This window comes from Anticarsia gemmatalis, chromosome 7 (genome assembly GCF_050436995.1).
Source record: "Anticarsia gemmatalis isolate Benzon Research Colony breed Stoneville strain chromosome 7, ilAntGemm2 primary, whole genome shotgun sequence".
Lineage (NCBI taxonomy): Eukaryota > Metazoa > Arthropoda > Insecta > Lepidoptera > Erebidae > Anticarsia > Anticarsia gemmatalis.
Genome location: NC_134751.1, coordinates 3131116 through 3149018, shown reverse-complemented (window position 1 = coordinate 3149018; position 17903 = coordinate 3131116). Strand labels below are relative to the sequence as shown.

Below are 17903 nucleotides of genomic sequence, written 5' to 3'. Positions count from 1 at the left end.
ATAATATAAGACTTTTTGCTTAACACATTAATCATTATTATTTGCATATTTCTAGAAGTAAATTTTATCTGCGTATCATGTTGAAGGCACATGCACGAAAATAAATGTTATAATAATATTTCTAGGTAATTAATTACTCAGCACTATTCTATTGGTTAGTTTTATTAATATCCTCTACTGTTCTACCGGGCTTGCAATATCATTTTGTTATCCATTACTGCTAGAGAGATGGCTTTTTCTATCGGCTTGACAAATGTTAAGCCATAGGCTACCACGCCCATATTGCAGGAGACTGGGCTTTCTGTAGCCGGTATTGAATGCGTTAGTCACAATTTGTGTACACATTAAGACATTTAACGGGTATTAAAAATAAAACTGTAAGTAAATGTTTAGTTAAAAATTAGAAGTAATGTGATTTATATGTATAAGTTTTAAGTAATGTGACATACTATTTCTTACACAAAAATATATGCAGTACTTTTGTTAAATGTGTGTTTATGAGTACTTAAATCTTATTCCATCCCAAAAGCCTGCTATTCACCAAGACTAGACCTGAGAATCACATAAAAAAAGTTCTTCACCGTAATCTTGAATCTGTAACAACCTGTTACCGTAGTTTTATACTAAAAACGTGATTTTTTGTATTACATAATTGTCTTATAACTTTCAATGTGACATACATTTTTGAACGAGATTTTCTGTGCGATAATTTTTTTTCGCTCAAAAGCCTTCTGTTCTATAGTCAGTCGTGCGTTAGAATATGAAGATGTAGTTCTGATATTTTTCGACTAACTGTTGTTTGTGGTTTAGACGAAAATTCGAGTTGTAATAACAAATGTTCTTTGTTTTGGTTTTGTTGCGGTTTAGTCTAGGCTAGATCACTTTGTTCAGTACCGTAAAACGGGGTGAATAGAATTCGCGGGGTGAATAGAAAAAAAATCAGGAAAGTTTTCAAGGCCAATATTTGAGTACTCCTCGTTGAAGAATTTTGTTCAAATTTGAAATGAATACACGTCGATATTACTTCTCTGCGGTGTCATAATTGTTTAAATGTTTAAATTGATATTTATACCCTAAAAATTGCTTCAAAGTCAACCGTCCTCGAATGCCTTAATATCGACCCCCTAAACTTTGGATTTAAAGTGAGATTTCTTTTCTAATGAGTTGTTTGAAGTGTTTATCTCTTTAGGTGTATATTAATCTATAAAGATACAATATTGTTAATTGAAAAAACGCTTTTAAACCTAAAAATTATGTTTAAATCACAGAAACAGTCATTTTTTTGTATAAACGGGGTGAATAGAATCGTTTGAAGGGTGAATAGAACTATAGTATGGGGTTAATAGAACCATAGTGGGGTTGAATAGAAACGCGTAATGGGTGAATAGAAACGAGTGAGGGGTCAATAGAGATTAATAAATAGGGTTGCCAAAAACTGTAAACAAAATTAACATATATATATATTCGCTTAGCCTTTGTTCCAAACTATGTTGGAGTCGGCTTCCAGTCTCACCGGATGTAGCTGGATACCAGTGTTTTACATGGAGCGACTGCCTATCTGACCTCCACAACCCAGTTACTTAGGTATTAACACGATACCCTTCGGTAAGACTGGTTGTCAGATTTTCAAGCTTCTGACTACAGTAGTCAGACAGTACAGTACTTTGACAGTCGTTAACAGTAACTGTTAACGACTGTCAAAGATCTTCGAAAATGACAGCCGGGACTCACAATTTAACGTGCCTTCCGAAACACGGAAAAACTCGATATGTATAAGATGGTCACCCATCCACGCAACAACCTCGGCAAGCGTAGCTTAACCTCAGCGATCGATCCGTGCTGCTGTTGTTAACTTAAGTTAAGCCACGAGCTCCTCGTAAACAAAATTAACATAAACAATGAAAAATTAATAGTCATTAATCTTTTGAACTTCACAATTATCATTGTATCAAAGTTATAACGGCAAACTTCTGCATATAGTATGAAAGTTAGTTAGGTTATCTTGTTTTATTTTTTGAGTTAAAATAATTATCAACGGTTATTTCAATTTTTAAACACACAACCTCCCTTTTCAGCATGTTGGATAAGTCGTCTTTGGCAGCCCTAACAGTTTTTCCATTCACCCCTTTGGTCGTTTCGATTTACCCCTATCGCTGGGTGAATAGAAATTGACCATTTTTTTTAAGGAAATATCGTAAAATCATGCATATTTTTGGACAAATATGGTTTTAGCTCTTTCTTCATGGCGCCGGACATGATATAAAATAACCCGACAATAAAAATAACAAGTTATTCGCAACAAATTTTTAGGACAAAGTTGAAAATTGTTTCTATTCACCCCGTTTTACGGTACCTTTTTTTTTATAATTTTGTATTTGTTACTAATTTCAGCCCATGTCTTCAAACATTGGCGATGTAATCCAAAATACACATAGTCTTAGTTATAATTTTCATGGAAGACTTCTTCTGAAGCATAATCTATTTTCTGATTGTAATTATTTGTGTGTCAAATTTCTTCAAAATTCGTTAAGTAATTCTCTCTGTAATCCATCTCACAAATTTTCCGGTATACTCTTATAGCAAATCAAAAAGTATTAGCTCATAAAAATCATTTGCAAAAGGGCCTATAGGTATGCCATTAATATGCATTTACCAGGTTCGTGAGTCGTGACTCTAGGTAGATCCGAAACAACTCAAGCAACATGACATTTCCGCTACTTGGCCGTTGACATTTGAAACAGACCATCGTTTATGTCATATTTTCGTATTACCGGCCACATAATGGGTAATTTCTAATTCAAAGAAAAATCTGTCTCTTGCTTCAATTCCATCCAGTTTCCGTTGTTCATTCAGACCATTCAAGATACAAGAATATAAACACATCGGACTCTGATTGTTAATATACTTTAAATTAACTCAAAATGAAGAGTATGAGGTCATAATTCAAAGATCAGTCAATAGATTGTTTTTTGATTTATTAGCACATACTTCTATTTTTTTATTAATTATTATAAATCTTTGTAAATATTTTAAAAATCGTCATTTTATTCAAATTTGTAACTCCTAAAATGAAGGATTTTATATCACTTATCCTGATTAGCGCGTTTTAGTGATGGTAACACTACCTTTAACCCTGTCCGATAAAAACTACATTCGTGCTCTTCACACCATAAACGAAAATAACTAGCCACTTCTCTGACAAGTCACGACCCCTCGACAAACTTTCACTTGTATATTAATATTAAATCGTATAATATCGAACACATCGCTGGGACATTTCCATAGCGACTAGGACAAACTTCCTACAAAATGTTGACAACATATTTAAATAGTAAGTCATTGACTTAGAAATTATTAAAATAAGTATATCACGCAAACTGGATCAGTTTTAGTGTAAATACTAATCCGAAATCTTACAATATTTTTGTTTGTTGAACTCGTGCTTTTCAATTTCGTTGTCCTTATACTACTTGCGTGAGATAAAAATCAAATGACAATGATATGATGGAGATTAGATTACATATTTTATTCCCTTTATTAGACTTATTTCGCTTGCGTCCAATAAGAGCGAATGGGCGAAATTTTTCCCCGTTTTTGTAACATTTTTTACTGGTACTCTGCTCCTTTTGGTCGTAGCGTGATGATATATAGCCTATGTCCTTTCTCGGGTATACAAGTATCTCCATACCAAATTTCATGCAAATTGGTTCGGTAGTTTAGGCTTGATTGAGTAGCAGACAGACAGAGTTACTTTCGCATTTATAATATTAGTTTGAATATAATATTTTCTTTTGAATGTAAGTTCTACCGTTCTCCTTCGAGTAGAATATAGTTCCATTTCTATGAGAAAACTGCATAATAGATAGAGAATATTACAAGATAAGGCAAACAAATTAAAAATATTAGCAACCATGTTGAATATTTTGATCCAGTTTTACTCGGCATGTTATTATAAACTCATGAATATTTTAGTTTTATTGTCGTCCCCTGCATTTGGGTCGATATATTAAGATTTTATCTACCGGTAAAGATCGCGTTTGAGAAGATTACGTTTGATTTACTGGATCCCTTTGGACCCATTACAGGGACATTTAAGGCCAATGATTTCCGACCTTGACTGACATTAGTTTTTTTATGATTTTCATTGAATTCTTAATATTCTACGTACGCCATAAAAGTGATATTTTCAGCCAAATTAAACTTAACCTGAATTAAGCTTAAGCTTTGTGAACATACTTAGGCACATTTTATTTACAAAAAAAAAACTATTCCTAAGCTTGCTCTTGTTTTCTTGGAGTGTTTAACATTCATTTGTTTTTTATTTCTTAGAACCGGTTACGCTTTTGCTGGCAAGGCCTAACCCTTCTCTTATTTCGAGAAGAGCACTCATGCCCTGCAGTGAGACAGTAATAGGAAGACAACAACTTGAAACGCACCCAATCTTATGAACTAGATTAAAACGGTAAGCATTGCCACATCAATAATCAGATTAACTTAATTCGCATTAATAGACTGTGAAGCCAGTAGCCGTCCTGATATCGTCTATAAGTTACATTAATATCGTCAACTGATTTCTAATGCCTACTAAGTGGGAATTCTAGTTAATAAAAAGCCTGCTTGTGTGGTCGTAGCCGAATTACGTAATCAGATTGTAAAGCTGCTGCACTAAGGGCTTAGATTACTATAGTCGGGTTTCCCTATTCCAGTAGCTCGATTGTCTACTAATACCAACAACTGACTAGCTATCGAGAAAATATACACGAAAATCTGTTTAACGCCTCTATCGAGCTCCGTAAGCACTATTTTGGTAGTACATTTGATCTGTCAAACGCTCGATACTCGACAGTACCGACTGTAGAGATTTACGCTACAGAAAGAAGAAGATAATGTATGGAGAATCTGTCAAGGTCATAGTGATTCATAGTACACCATACATAATATACCTGTGTAAATCGATCAATGGTGACGAGGAATTAATAGTAATTTTCGAAGACAAAAAAAAAATTACAAGATCTTAAAAAGCTTCTTTTAGGAAGCAAAACCATACGACGAATTCGGAAACGTTTATAAAATTTAATTATTCGTTCGAATAATATTTTGCATAAATTACGATTCACTATAAAAACTTAAAATGACAGGGGTTACAGAGATGACCCTAATCATATACCTGTTTATAAAACAACTTGAAAAGCAAAAACAGTGATATCTTCAGAAAATGAATTAAGACAAGTGTGGCCGTCGTGGTATAAGATCTAAAACGAAAAAGATCCAACCACAATCCTTTTTATTCAGTTAAACAAAAAACAAATACCTATCAAAGAAGCAACTGAAAATTTAAGTCACATTGAAAACTCAAAATAAATTGCTGTACAGATGTTCTTCTCATAGTTCAAGGCACATGTGCCTACATTTTCAAATAAAGACAATCACCAATCAGATAGACCCATTATTTCGATAAAATAGGTTTTTAACATCAACATTCTTAGAACAGAAATTGTCTTTAGCTCTTCCAATAGCTTCGTATCTGTGAGGATTTATAAAAAACCTACACAATAATCATAATTTATTTTCCCATCGACCACAAAGATGATTACAAGTAATGTTGCCACAACCGGGATCGAACTAACGGTCGTGTTACCGTTTGACGTCTAGCTGAGCCGAAATGTCGAAACAACTACAATTATTTTAACCCACTTACTTCGCTGAGATTACGTGGTTATCGTATGGTGTAAGGTAGAAGAAGAAGCGACAAAGAACAAATCTTAGTCAAGCAAAGAACTTTTAACAATTCTTGGAGGAAAGCAAAGTCGAATTCATTAAGGAAATGCTGTAACCAAAAACGTTAAAAATTACTTATATTTATTAATGTAAATGAAACATGGTCGTTTTTAAACGATGAAAAATAAATGAGAATGAAATGCGCAATTGACTAGCGCAGAATATAATACTAAACTCTTTCTGTCACCCCGAAAATAATCTAAGTTTAGTATTTAGTTTATTGTATGTAAGCGTAGCATCCAAGTTAGTTTACTTCGGTTCTTAATAATAAAAATACAATAATATAAAAAAAATATCGTTGTCAGAGACTTCAGTCTCTGGCAACGATCAAAACCTATTGGAAAATATTGCCCTGAGACTAATTGACCCATCGAAATAGAAAAGTGGATGCATTAATAACACCATTTCTTATTAATCTCATGATCAACTGTTTTAGCTTTAATGGTGATTAATTCTAAAAATCTTGTTATAAATTAAAATAATCTATTAAAGGGTTTCATCTCGATTTTATCTTTTAAATAACAATAATTACTAAGACAAATTACTTTTCTCGCTTCCGCTACTAACTTGTAGTACTAGTACAAACAAATGAAAAAAGAAACATTGTCATTCAAATACACACCATGTTTTTTATTGTTGAAATAAATTAAAGATTACTTTATTTTCTTTTGAAAATGTACAAAAGGGAATAAATAACATGATATTATAACCGTTATTAAGTTTTATAGCGGCTACCGTCCACCGTCGTTTACTGTATCCAAACTTTAGATTTTTAAAAGGCATAGTTTCTTTTAATCGCTATATTAAATCTGTAATCCATACTTATATCAAAAACACAATGTTTGTCTGTCTGTTACCCTTTCGCAACTGCAGCACAGTATTACTAGTACTTAAACTAAGTATGCCTATGCAAAATTTTATCAAAATCGGGATTTTGATAAAATTTTGCATAGGCATACTTAGTTTAAGTTAGTTTGAGATCACTCATGGTCGAATATTATTAGTCACTAAACAATAATTTAAGTATTATAAATTTGGACATACTAACCTACTTCGTATCACACATACTTACGCTCTTTATCATCAAAAACGTCATCTTTACACTAAAGTAACTGTAAATTGTGACGAAACACAACACAAGTCACATAAGTATTGCATCAATAACATTCAACTTGTAAATTATCTGACAATAAGTACAATTTATTGCAAAAATATCACTTTTCATCTTCATTTGTTGACCAACAATATTTATTTTTGGCTTCAATTGACGCTGACGCCTACCAGGATTATTTAACGCTATTCAAAAAGGACGTTGCGTAAATGTTTCACAAAATGTTTGTGACTTTTCATCAAAAAACTGCTTTATCAGACTAAACAGCCAGTCCAAACTTAATTCACTTGGTCCTTGTTCTTTTTTGTTCTAGAAGAATTTCAAGCAAAATAATCAAGTAGATGCAACTAAGTTAAATTAAATTTGTATAGCAATAAAATTGGAACAGTCGTACAAGGCGGTCACCTATAAATAGCTAGTTAACTGATTCAGTGACAACAATGGTATTTCAAAGTCTGGCCTCTTAACCCATAAAACAGACTGTAGGTAACTGTAACAGTACAGTGCTTGTACCAAAGGAAACCATATCTAAAGTAGCCTTTGTCCAGAAGTAAGATTACCTAAAAGATCTTATTTACAAATAACAGCATCTACCTATAAATACAAATGAATCACCGAAATGTATGTAGCTACTTACGTGCAAAACTTTTGAACAACTAAACTAAATTGGATAATTCTTCTTTTAATATGTTTTAAACTGTCAAGATAAGTTTCGTTTAGGATCGATGGGATCAAAACTCCCACAGGAATGTAATTAACGGGTTAAGATTTTACTATACCCGGACGAATCAGGCGAGTGCGCTAGTTTTTCTTAAATAACAGTACAAAAACCGGTGCAGATCTCAATCAAACAATACCTAATACAGAAATCATTGATGCTCAACCAGATAAATCAAATAATCCAATTAAGATCCTACTGATAGTACTACCTCTAGAGTATTGATACAAAATGCTGTTACGTCAACCGTTAGTTGAGACAGATCGCAAAAACACTAACAAGCTTGTCGATGGGAAAAAACATGAGGTAAAGTAAATTGTATACTTGAGTTAGAGTTCCGTCGATGTAAAAGAATTTGAAAAAGGGAACTGACAGTTTTTTTCTATTGATGTGTACGGGTCTTTTTTAGGGAAAAGAAGACTTGTGTTTTGAGTGCTGTATTAACCTCTAATTTTAGTTTTCGTCATTTTTATGTTCAGTTTTTTTTCAAATAGTTTCAGGGGTCTCCTTTCTTAATCCGTTTTAAAAGTACTTATCTTTATTTTTCATTAAAATCAAAAATATTTTTACCACATAATACAGTATGAACTTAGGATATATCTGGTAAATGGCGTTGTAGAAGAAAGTTAATAGGAAGCTGTTTAAGAAGACGGACAACCATGCTTGAAAGTCGGGCAGTCGTGGCAGTCAGGTAAAAATATACAGAACTGAGACCGTCAGTACCATAACTATTTAACAACTAGCAAAGCTGTGTTAAACTTCTTTTTAAGCAATTAGCTAAGGATCTCTAACCATACAAGTTTAAGTAGCATTTCCCATAATTTTCTGTATCGCTAATAAGGTTGGTCTATCTAAACGAATGTTAATTTATTTCTTGCATAAGTCTTGAAGCGATGTGTAATAATTGTATACCGTTATACGTATCATGCAATCGACATAGTGCACTTGTATTAGAAGCTTTAAGTTGGAATTTTAATGGATGGTGATTTTCTCAATTTGTAGATTATTATTGAGCGTCTTGGTGGTCTATAATCTGATCATGTATCTAAGAATTACTTTTAATTTTATTGTGGATCGAATACCTATATTTTTTGGTTCAAGTTTATCTTAATAGTAGTAAGTCACGATGATTTGTAGAAAATGTTTTTGACACTGTAATTGATGGTATAAAAGAGTTTTTCTATTTCTTTACTAATATAATTTTCGGTTTTTGTTGGTCAAACCAATATTTAGAGGCCAGTTAGCTCAAGTCTTTACCCATTTTTTTTGGCTCCAACCTTATATTAGACCAGGTTTGTAGTTACACATATGTATCTCAGTAAAGTAATGACATCAACTCAAAAATGTCGTTACTTTGAACTTCGCACGCTATTAATCTAAGCATTAAATGGTATGTCTTTAAAGTAATAAAGTACTATCTATCAAAGTTTCTCAATACTATTACGTATAATTGTTGTACAATAAGAAGAGCTTAGTCCGACAATAGATCAGCCTGTGACTCAACCGGCTTTAAAGTGTGTCAGAGGATAAATAACATTCGGCTATAGTTAAATCTGCAGACTATTATTCAATCCAGATGCAAGGATTAACTGCATAACGCAGTGAAAGTGAAGATTGCAAGAGGCAAGATGTATGAACGTGTGATGGGAAAAATGAGTGTAGAATAGAACTCCACTGTCCAATGAGTCAGACATATATGATGTTAATGAGTTGTCTATTGTTTTTTACGTGAACAGTGCACTTCTAAACTGTCGAAGTGTGTACACTTTTGGCGGTTATAACACAAAGTCAATCGAAAGGGACAATGTAAAAAGGTAATCTATTTTGTGTATGATTTATACGACACAAAAAATCAGGCTTTTTTCTCAAAAAAGTAGGCAGAGACCACATAACACCACTAACTACAAGCCCTACAAATTTTATTTGCTTGATTCACATCCATACATCTATTCATACTATATACATATACATACTAGCTGACCCGGCAAACGTTGTTTTGCCATAAAAATTAAATAAAAACACATTGTCCAGCGGACAAAATTGTGAATCTAAACCATTCTCAGATCCCCTTGAACACACACAAAAAATGTCATCAAAATCGGTCCAATCGTTTAAGAGAAGTTCAGTGACATACACACTTATAGAAGAATTATATATAAAAAGATATGTTTATACCTAAGTCCTAAAAAATCTTCAATAGGCAACAACCTGACTCTATGTACTAACAATACACGCAATAAAATATTCAAGCACCTCATTGCACAAACTAAAATGCCAGAACAGCACTAGTCTCGAAGACATGTCGTAATTATAATTCACCATGTCGGTAACAATTGATATGTCAATGTCAAAGAATACAGCCGTTGCTACATTAAATATATATCTGTGTCTTAATTACTCTGTGGATATATTAACTACTCTGTAGCCGCGGGTATTTGGCTTTTTAAGAATTTGTTCAGAAGTCATAGTAACAAACTTAGTAGAAAACCCTGGCATGCATAGTTTATCTCGATTATAATAAGTAATTATGTTTTAGACAACTTCAAAAAAGGAGGAGGTTCTCAATTCGACTATATGTTTCCTTTTTGTGTTTGTTACCTCATATTTCTTTACTGGGTGGACCATTTTTTTCAATAAAGTAGCTGTAGTAGAACAGTCATTGTCAGCTGCAAAAGCCTGCGGGTAACTGTTGATCTAAATTCAGAATTTTGCATACCTCATTTTATATAAGGCTCTCTATAAAGTTGTTATACTATAATACAGTTTGAAATGGTTTTGGGTGGACAGGTCTAATGATTTACGATGATATATGTTGCTAAATAATATAGTTAGTGGTCTAGACAAAGAGGTCAAATTGAGGTCATGGGGTCTTTGGTCTGCAGTTTGATGAAGTGGTCTAAACGCTACATGATTTGTAGTGAGTAAAAATGTTTTTTTAGTAATTCATATTTCAATACGATCTGGGTTAAGTTGCAATTGCCAACCTTAAATCTCTATATTTCAGAGTATACAGAATGTTGTTTAACCAACCTGTTTATAGAGTAAATTATAGATATATACAGGTTGTTAATCATATATATCATTATATATTTTTAACATGGTGACCTTAATTACTTTTCGTACATAATGTTTTTATAAGTCGTACAATTTACTCATACATTTGTCAATTTACCGAAAGCCTCTTCCCTTTTACCAACCAAATTACCACCAGCTCAATCCGATCATTGATTCAATACAAACAAAGCCCCAAATACTATATTTTCTAACCATACCATTAAAACAAACAAAAAACCCAACCTGTCATAATCGTATCCACAATAGCCACTTAGTACTATCTCTGGAACCGTTTAAGATAATGTCCTAACTATTCAAATAAATGAAAACCCATTAGCAAACACTCCGTCTCTTTACAAACCACTTAACTAAAGAGAGACAAAAAATAAATGTTAAAACTTTTGTGCTACATCTTACGCTGATTAAACCCTTTTGTTGTAGAGATAGTTGCAGCTACGGTATTCATAAAACTATTTTAATAACTAGTCTTACATTTTTGGTTCAGTTACCATTTTCTATTAAATCTTTTGGATTTAATTTTTTTAACAAAGATAGAGAGTAAACCGTACAAAAGTAGCTTATTGTTACCATTTACAAGGTACGGCTAAAATGGTTCTTACGGCGCCCGCTAGAGGCGCTAATCAGATTTTCATACAACATTTTTCGGTTAACTAGCTGATAGTCGAAAGTGGTAGGTAATCACGCTACAGTAGTAACAAAAGATTTGAATAACATATTATTCCTCTTTCACACTCCATTACAAATTAAATTCGATACACTTTCAAAAAAACTGCCATAGACTTTTCCAAAACCCGCAAAGCTACGTTCCATTATGCAGCAAGATGTTTAAAACAATGTGGAGATTACATAAGTTTCGTGTTTTGCCTGAATGTGGGTAAATAGAATCTGCTACCGTATAACTTGCTCCACTTTTGATTTTAAGGTCTCTTGGCAACGTAGATAACAATATGAGATTCCGATCTTTTAAGTGGGTGATGCAAACTTTTTGGAGCAATTTTCCTCTTTTCTAGAGTATGTTTGTGTTCATTTTCTAAAAGAAACCTTCGAACATTCTTTGGATATATTGATAAAAGATATTATTGTTTTTAGAGTCCAGAAATGGAACCCTGTTACTAAGATTTGCTTAAAGGCCGTGAGGGTGCCTTGTGTTTCTCCCCCGGCGGGTCTCCACCTTGCTGTGGTGGGGGGGCTTAGTAGCCGCGAGCCTTGAGGTGAGGGCGCACTTCGGCCGCGGTGAAGCGAAGAGAGACCCATTGGAGAGGCCGCTTCCCTGTCTGGGCGGTACCGCACTAACCCGGGGGACCAAAGCGGCCGGCTGGCTGGGCCGAGGCGACGTAGGTCCGGCTGGTTTTGGAGGGGCTAGTCGCGGAGGAAGAGGTGTTCTAGTGTGTCGTTGCTGGGCACCCTATCCTCCGCGACTGGGCGGGGCCGCACCGCGTGATGCGGCAACGGTGGGGCTGCCGTGGGGAGTCGGGGGTCGGGCGGTCGGACCCAGCTCTTAACCCATGGCGGCTGGTGGTGGGACCGCAGGGCCTGGGAGTGGGCAGACTACCACTCTCGGGCTCGTTGGTCGGTGAGAAGGTTGCGGCGGCCTACACACCTTTCCGCCGCCGGCGGCCAGGACATGCTGCGCATCTGCGCGTGGCCTGTCCTGGCTTCCGAAGGCCCCCTGGCTGGCGAACTCGGGGGAGTTTTCCGGCCATTGCACTAGGGGGCACGTGGGGCCCCCCCGACGGGTCTCCACCTTGCTGTGGTGGGGGGGCTTAGTAGCCGCAACCTTGAGTCCGCGGATTCGGTTGCGGTGAACCAAGAGGGACCCAGTGGAGAGGCCGCTTCCCCGTCTGGGTGGTACCGCTGTAGCCCGGGGGACCAAAGCGGCCGGCCGGCTGGGCCTAGGCGACGTAAGCCTGGCCGGTTTAGGAGAGGCTAGTCGCGGAGGAAGGGAGGTAGCTCAACCCTATCCTCCGCGACTGGGCGGGGCCGTACCGCGAGATGCGGCAACGGTGGGGCTGCCGTGGGGAGCCGGGGGTCGGGCGGTCGGACCCGGCTCTTAACCCATGGCGGCTGATGGAGGAGAGGCCGCTTCCCCGTCTGGGTGGTACCGTTGTAGCCCGGGGGACCAAAAGCGGCCGGCCGGCTGGGCTGAGTGGACTCAGTCTGGCCGGTTTTGGAGAGGCTAGTCGCGGAGGAAGGGATGTATCCCATCCGCCGCGACTGGGCGGGGCCGTAGCGCGAGATGCGGCAACGGTGGGGCTGCCGTGGGGAGCCGGGGGTCGGGCGGTCGGACCCGGCTCTTAACCCATGGCGGCTGATGGAGGAGAGGCCGCTTCCCCGTCTGGGTGGTACCGTTGTAGCCCGGGGGACCAAAAGCGGCCGGCCGGCTGGGCTGAGTGGACTCAGTCTGGCCGGTTTTGGAGGGGCCGGTCGCGGAGGAAGGAATGTATCCTATCTCCGCGACTGGGCGGGGCCGCACCGTGAGATGCGGCAACGGTGGGGCTGCCGTGGGGAGCCGGGGGTCGGGCGGTCGGATCCGGCTCTTAACCCATGGCGGCTGGTGGTGGGACCGTAGGACCCGGGAGCGTTGGGATCTCGCTCTCGGGCTCGTTGGTCGGAGGGAAGGTGGCGGCGGCCTACACATCTTCCGCCGCCGGCGGCCGGGACATGCTGCGCATCTGCGCGTGGCCTGTCCCGGCTTCCGAAGGCCTCCTGGCTGGCGAACTCGGGGGAGTTTGCTGGCCATTGCACAAGGGGGCATAGTGGGGGGACGGCACCCGTGTGTTGGGGTGTCGTCCCACACTGTGGAGGAGTCCACGTATGGACGGCCGCGTCGGGGTCGCGGATGTGTGCTTAAAAGCGTTCCCGTGGCCTCGGCACTATGCGGCGAGGAGGAGGCAACACCTTGGTGGTTTAGTGGGTAGGCCTTGCCCTTCTGGTTCGGAGAGCCCCACATACCCCAGCGCTCCCCCGGGCGTTGGGGATGCAATTTCATGCATTAACCAAGTAAAAAAAAAAAAAAAAAAAAGGGTGCCTTGTGTTTGTGCTCGAATGGTTACAGTAGGTTTCATTTCATAAATTAAATCATTAATCTTATAAAAAAATACAATAAAAGAGTAATGTTATAAATCTATTTATACATTTTTATGAAACGTTATTTCAATTATATTAATTAACAATATTTTTATTGTCTTTTTTATCGAGAATTCCTTTGGCCTACAATAAGACAATAGATTAAGAAAAATAATTTTATGACTGTGTCGTGACTCAAGCAGTATTCATTCTTTGCATATATTTCTGATAATTACATTTGCAGTGAGAAAAGCAACGCTACCTTGACCACACCAGAAACAGCAAACAAAAAATAACATTCTAACGGGGCCTCTATCTATTACAAAAATACAAAAAAAAAGCCATTTAATTTTAATTGAATTATTATAATATATTATTTAATAAGACCAAATAATTTTCAGTCTACTTTTGACCACGGTCAGTGCAACCAGCGTCAAAGCAATCAAAGCTATTTTACCCCTAAAAATATTTCACTTAGTTCTAATATGCAAACGCTTAATACAGCAATATATAATCGGTACAGTTTCCTACTGAACTTGGCGTGTGCCCGATAGTCACATGTGAATGCACATTCGACACTCATTGACAGTTGATATTAAGTTGCACGATATGTATTGCGATATACATACGTTTTTATTTAGCTCTACTTTGTAAACAAGGGCGTCAAAACTGGAAGGAAATGTACGATCTGATTGATTCTTGAAATATTACGGTCGACTGATTGGATTGTATTGTTTTAAAATTCTTTTCGATTCGACGGATCTATGACATCGATAGAAAATAGAAGAAAGAATTCATTCAATGAAATTCTTTTAGGTCCAGGTTCCATCATATCTACTTTTCCTGTATAAACAACCTGTTGTCTCACGGAGACTTTTACAAACATACAAACAACGGACGCACAGTGCAACTAGACCCGAAGCAACTATTTGTAGACCGCACAAATATTTCGAATCGAACCCACGACCTCTCGACGCATTGGTAGTGGCTTGGCGGCTACCTTAATCACTGCGCCACGGAGGCTGGCAATTCAATCATAGTTTCTTTGGTAGTGATAAAATAAATATGACAGACAACTAATTACTATAAGGTTGCAAACCCCTGCTCTTATGCTTTGTCCTTGACCTACGTTTGTAACTTCTGACTCATTTAGACAAATGACATGACCAACTTACGACTGACTACATGCTTAAACGCCCGTAGCGATGGGCACAATTCTAGATGTCAATTTCTCAAATTTCACAACTCGTTTAAAATTCTAAGCTAGCTCAAAAGCTGCCAACCACTAAAGCTATTATCGATATATCGAGCGAAGCAGCGGAAGCAAGTACGTATTGTATAAATTGAAGATGCCTCAAGATGCCGGTAGCGATCGTCGAAGACGGAAGTGCATTACAACATGATTTAGGAAAAGCCTACATCGACCGTCGACAGATAAACTGATGTTGAAATACCTTATATAATACGACACTTGGATGCACCAGATTTTTGTGAAATACGCTTGCAATATGATCGTTTTAAATCTATACTATCTATACTAATATTATAAAGCTGAAACGTTTGTTTGTTTGAACGCGCTAATCTCAGAAACTGCTGGTCCGATTTGAAGATGTTTCAGTGTTAGATAGCCCATTTATCGAGGAAGGCTATAGGCTATATATTATCACGCTACGAGCAATAGGAGCAGAATACCAGTAAAAAATGTTTCAAAAACGGGGCAGTTGCGCGGGTCAGCTAGTACTAAAATAATTGGATTCGTTTGACTGAACTTAGGTTGTACTGAATTACTTTTACGATAAAACATTAATCTATGTGCAAGTGAAATGTTTATCAACAAATATCCACGCAAAATATACGATTAAAGACTAAAACATATTTTAGCAAATTACATATAAGTAATTATTGTTTAGAACACTTTTCTTTACATTTCGCTAATCAATCAAATGTATTCAAGCTGTCTGTACGCCGTCATTGATGTTGGCTTATGGATGATTGAACACTGATCAAATTAAGTCATAACTTTATAACTACGAAGACTGTATTATTAGTAGCAAGTTTATAATAACAATTTATTTTCCAAAGCTTAGACTAAACTCAGAGCACCTATTGTGTATCTCAGTTGACAGTCACTGTTCTGTACATTGTTACTTTTCTTAAACGATGGTGAGTAATGTTTTATGACAAGCTGTAATGTACTGCATAGTAGCTATCAAATTGACGTACACTGGTAGTCAACTGAGATTCTACAGCAATCTTTTCTTAGAAAATGCTTACGCGAATCCGTTGCCTAGATTCTAAAGAACAAACAACGGATAAAAGAAAGAGGTCTAGTTGATAAAAGTGGTACTATTGTAAGAATATTAAATACATGATTAACATAAACAGGCTTCTGTTACGGTTCACGGGTCTTTCTCACGGGAATATGTCTACAGATGTCTACTTACGATTGTAGATCATTGAATTAATGTATGTATGCATATACTTGAAGATGTTTTGATTGATTAAACCTTATTTTTAGTAAAATTATGAGTCACATAGCTAAACAATGCAACTGAATTTAACTGATGATAATAAGAGGGTAACCAGATCTTTGAAAACTTATTTTTTGCTATTGGGTTTGTCAATTTAATTGAAACTCAATTAGTAGACAATTTCGAAAAAACATTACCTGGGAATATTTTCGATAATAAAATTGCCTTCTCATTCCTCAAGGTATAATCTAATCTACAATAAAATTAGTCCAGAGTAAAGTCTAACAGTCTAACTAAGTATGACTGGCAGCCTGAAACTCAATCACTTTTCTATTAAGGAAATGCTAAGGAACTATTCTTGTGCCAAGTGTAAACACGCGTAATATTGTTGTAATTATACAATACACACAATTATCCCGTTGTTTTCCTCCGAAGGAATGTAACCTCTGAATCACATATTATATCTATTATGAACTAGCTGACCCGCGCAACTTCGCTTGCGTCACATAAGAGGGAATGAGTCAATATATTCCCCGTTTTTGTAACATTTTTTATTGCTACTCTGCTCCTATTGGTCGTAGCGTGATGATTTATAGCCTATAACCTTCCTCGATAAATGGGCTATCAAACACCGAAAGAATTTTTCAAATCGGACCAGTAGTTCCTGAGATTAGCGCGTTCAAACAAACAAACAAACAAACAATCAAACAAACTCTTCAGCTTTATAATATTAGTATAGATGACTAACAAAGAAATTGAACCAAGAAGCATGTTGTTAATAATCCTCTACAGGTAAAAATAACTTAAAATGACGTAATTTCTTTACAGCTACAGGAAAATGTAATATATTTCACTGAATCCAGTCTTAAATTTGTCAACTTCCTTAAAATATTGCGACATTTTGAGCTCCACGAGGTTATGTCGTATTATACAATGTTAAAGTGTTTTAGTATTAAGATCATGAGTAAGAGTATCACACTGAATACTGATGGTCACTGGCAAGTTAACACAGTTTCCTTGACTTTGTATGTTTGTAGTTTTAGCGATAAATTAAAGATATTACTGTTTTTCATTAGACTTTTATTTCTATTACTGAAGTTAAGCTTTAGGTTCAGCATGTTTTGAGTGTGAACGCATAGATATTATTGATTAATGTTAAGCAATTTCTCTTACTTTTTATGAAACTTAAAAAGCAATGTTACTGCTTGTTAGTTGATTTTTATGTTCAACGCTTATGCTGAAGCTAAGGTTAGGTTTAGGTCCAGAATCTTTTGAGTGTAAACGCATAGATATTATTGATTACTGTAACACATTTCCTCTTACTTTTATGATAATTTGTAATCTAGCTGCCGTTTGTAATATAGCTACCTATGGCTTATTTCACGTGGAATTAAATCAAATAAAGCACGAATAATCATGCATCAATTTCTTTTTTTAAAATGTGTATGTTGGGATCGTTGCGGATACCGTTTAAAATAATAATATTATTATCACGAAATTAAATTATTTTATGTACGTAAGTATTTTCATTCGTGTAACCTCACGTAAACTTGCAAGAATTAGTTCTGAGCGATAAATCTGTTCACTGACAGTGTAAATAATTGCAAGAGAAATGTTTTAATCTTGTTAGGAAGTGTGGAGTGAAAATATTTAAATTAATCAGGATACAGGTGTAGTGACTTGG

At 36.6% G+C, this 17903-nt stretch overlaps 1 protein-coding gene across 2 annotated transcripts in view; it reads right to left on the bottom strand.

Moving 5' to 3' along the window:
• LOC142974288 (uncharacterized) overlaps positions 1–17903 on the bottom strand; it is a 38222-nt gene that overhangs the window by 19755 nt on the left and 564 nt on the right. The window lies entirely within an intron of this gene.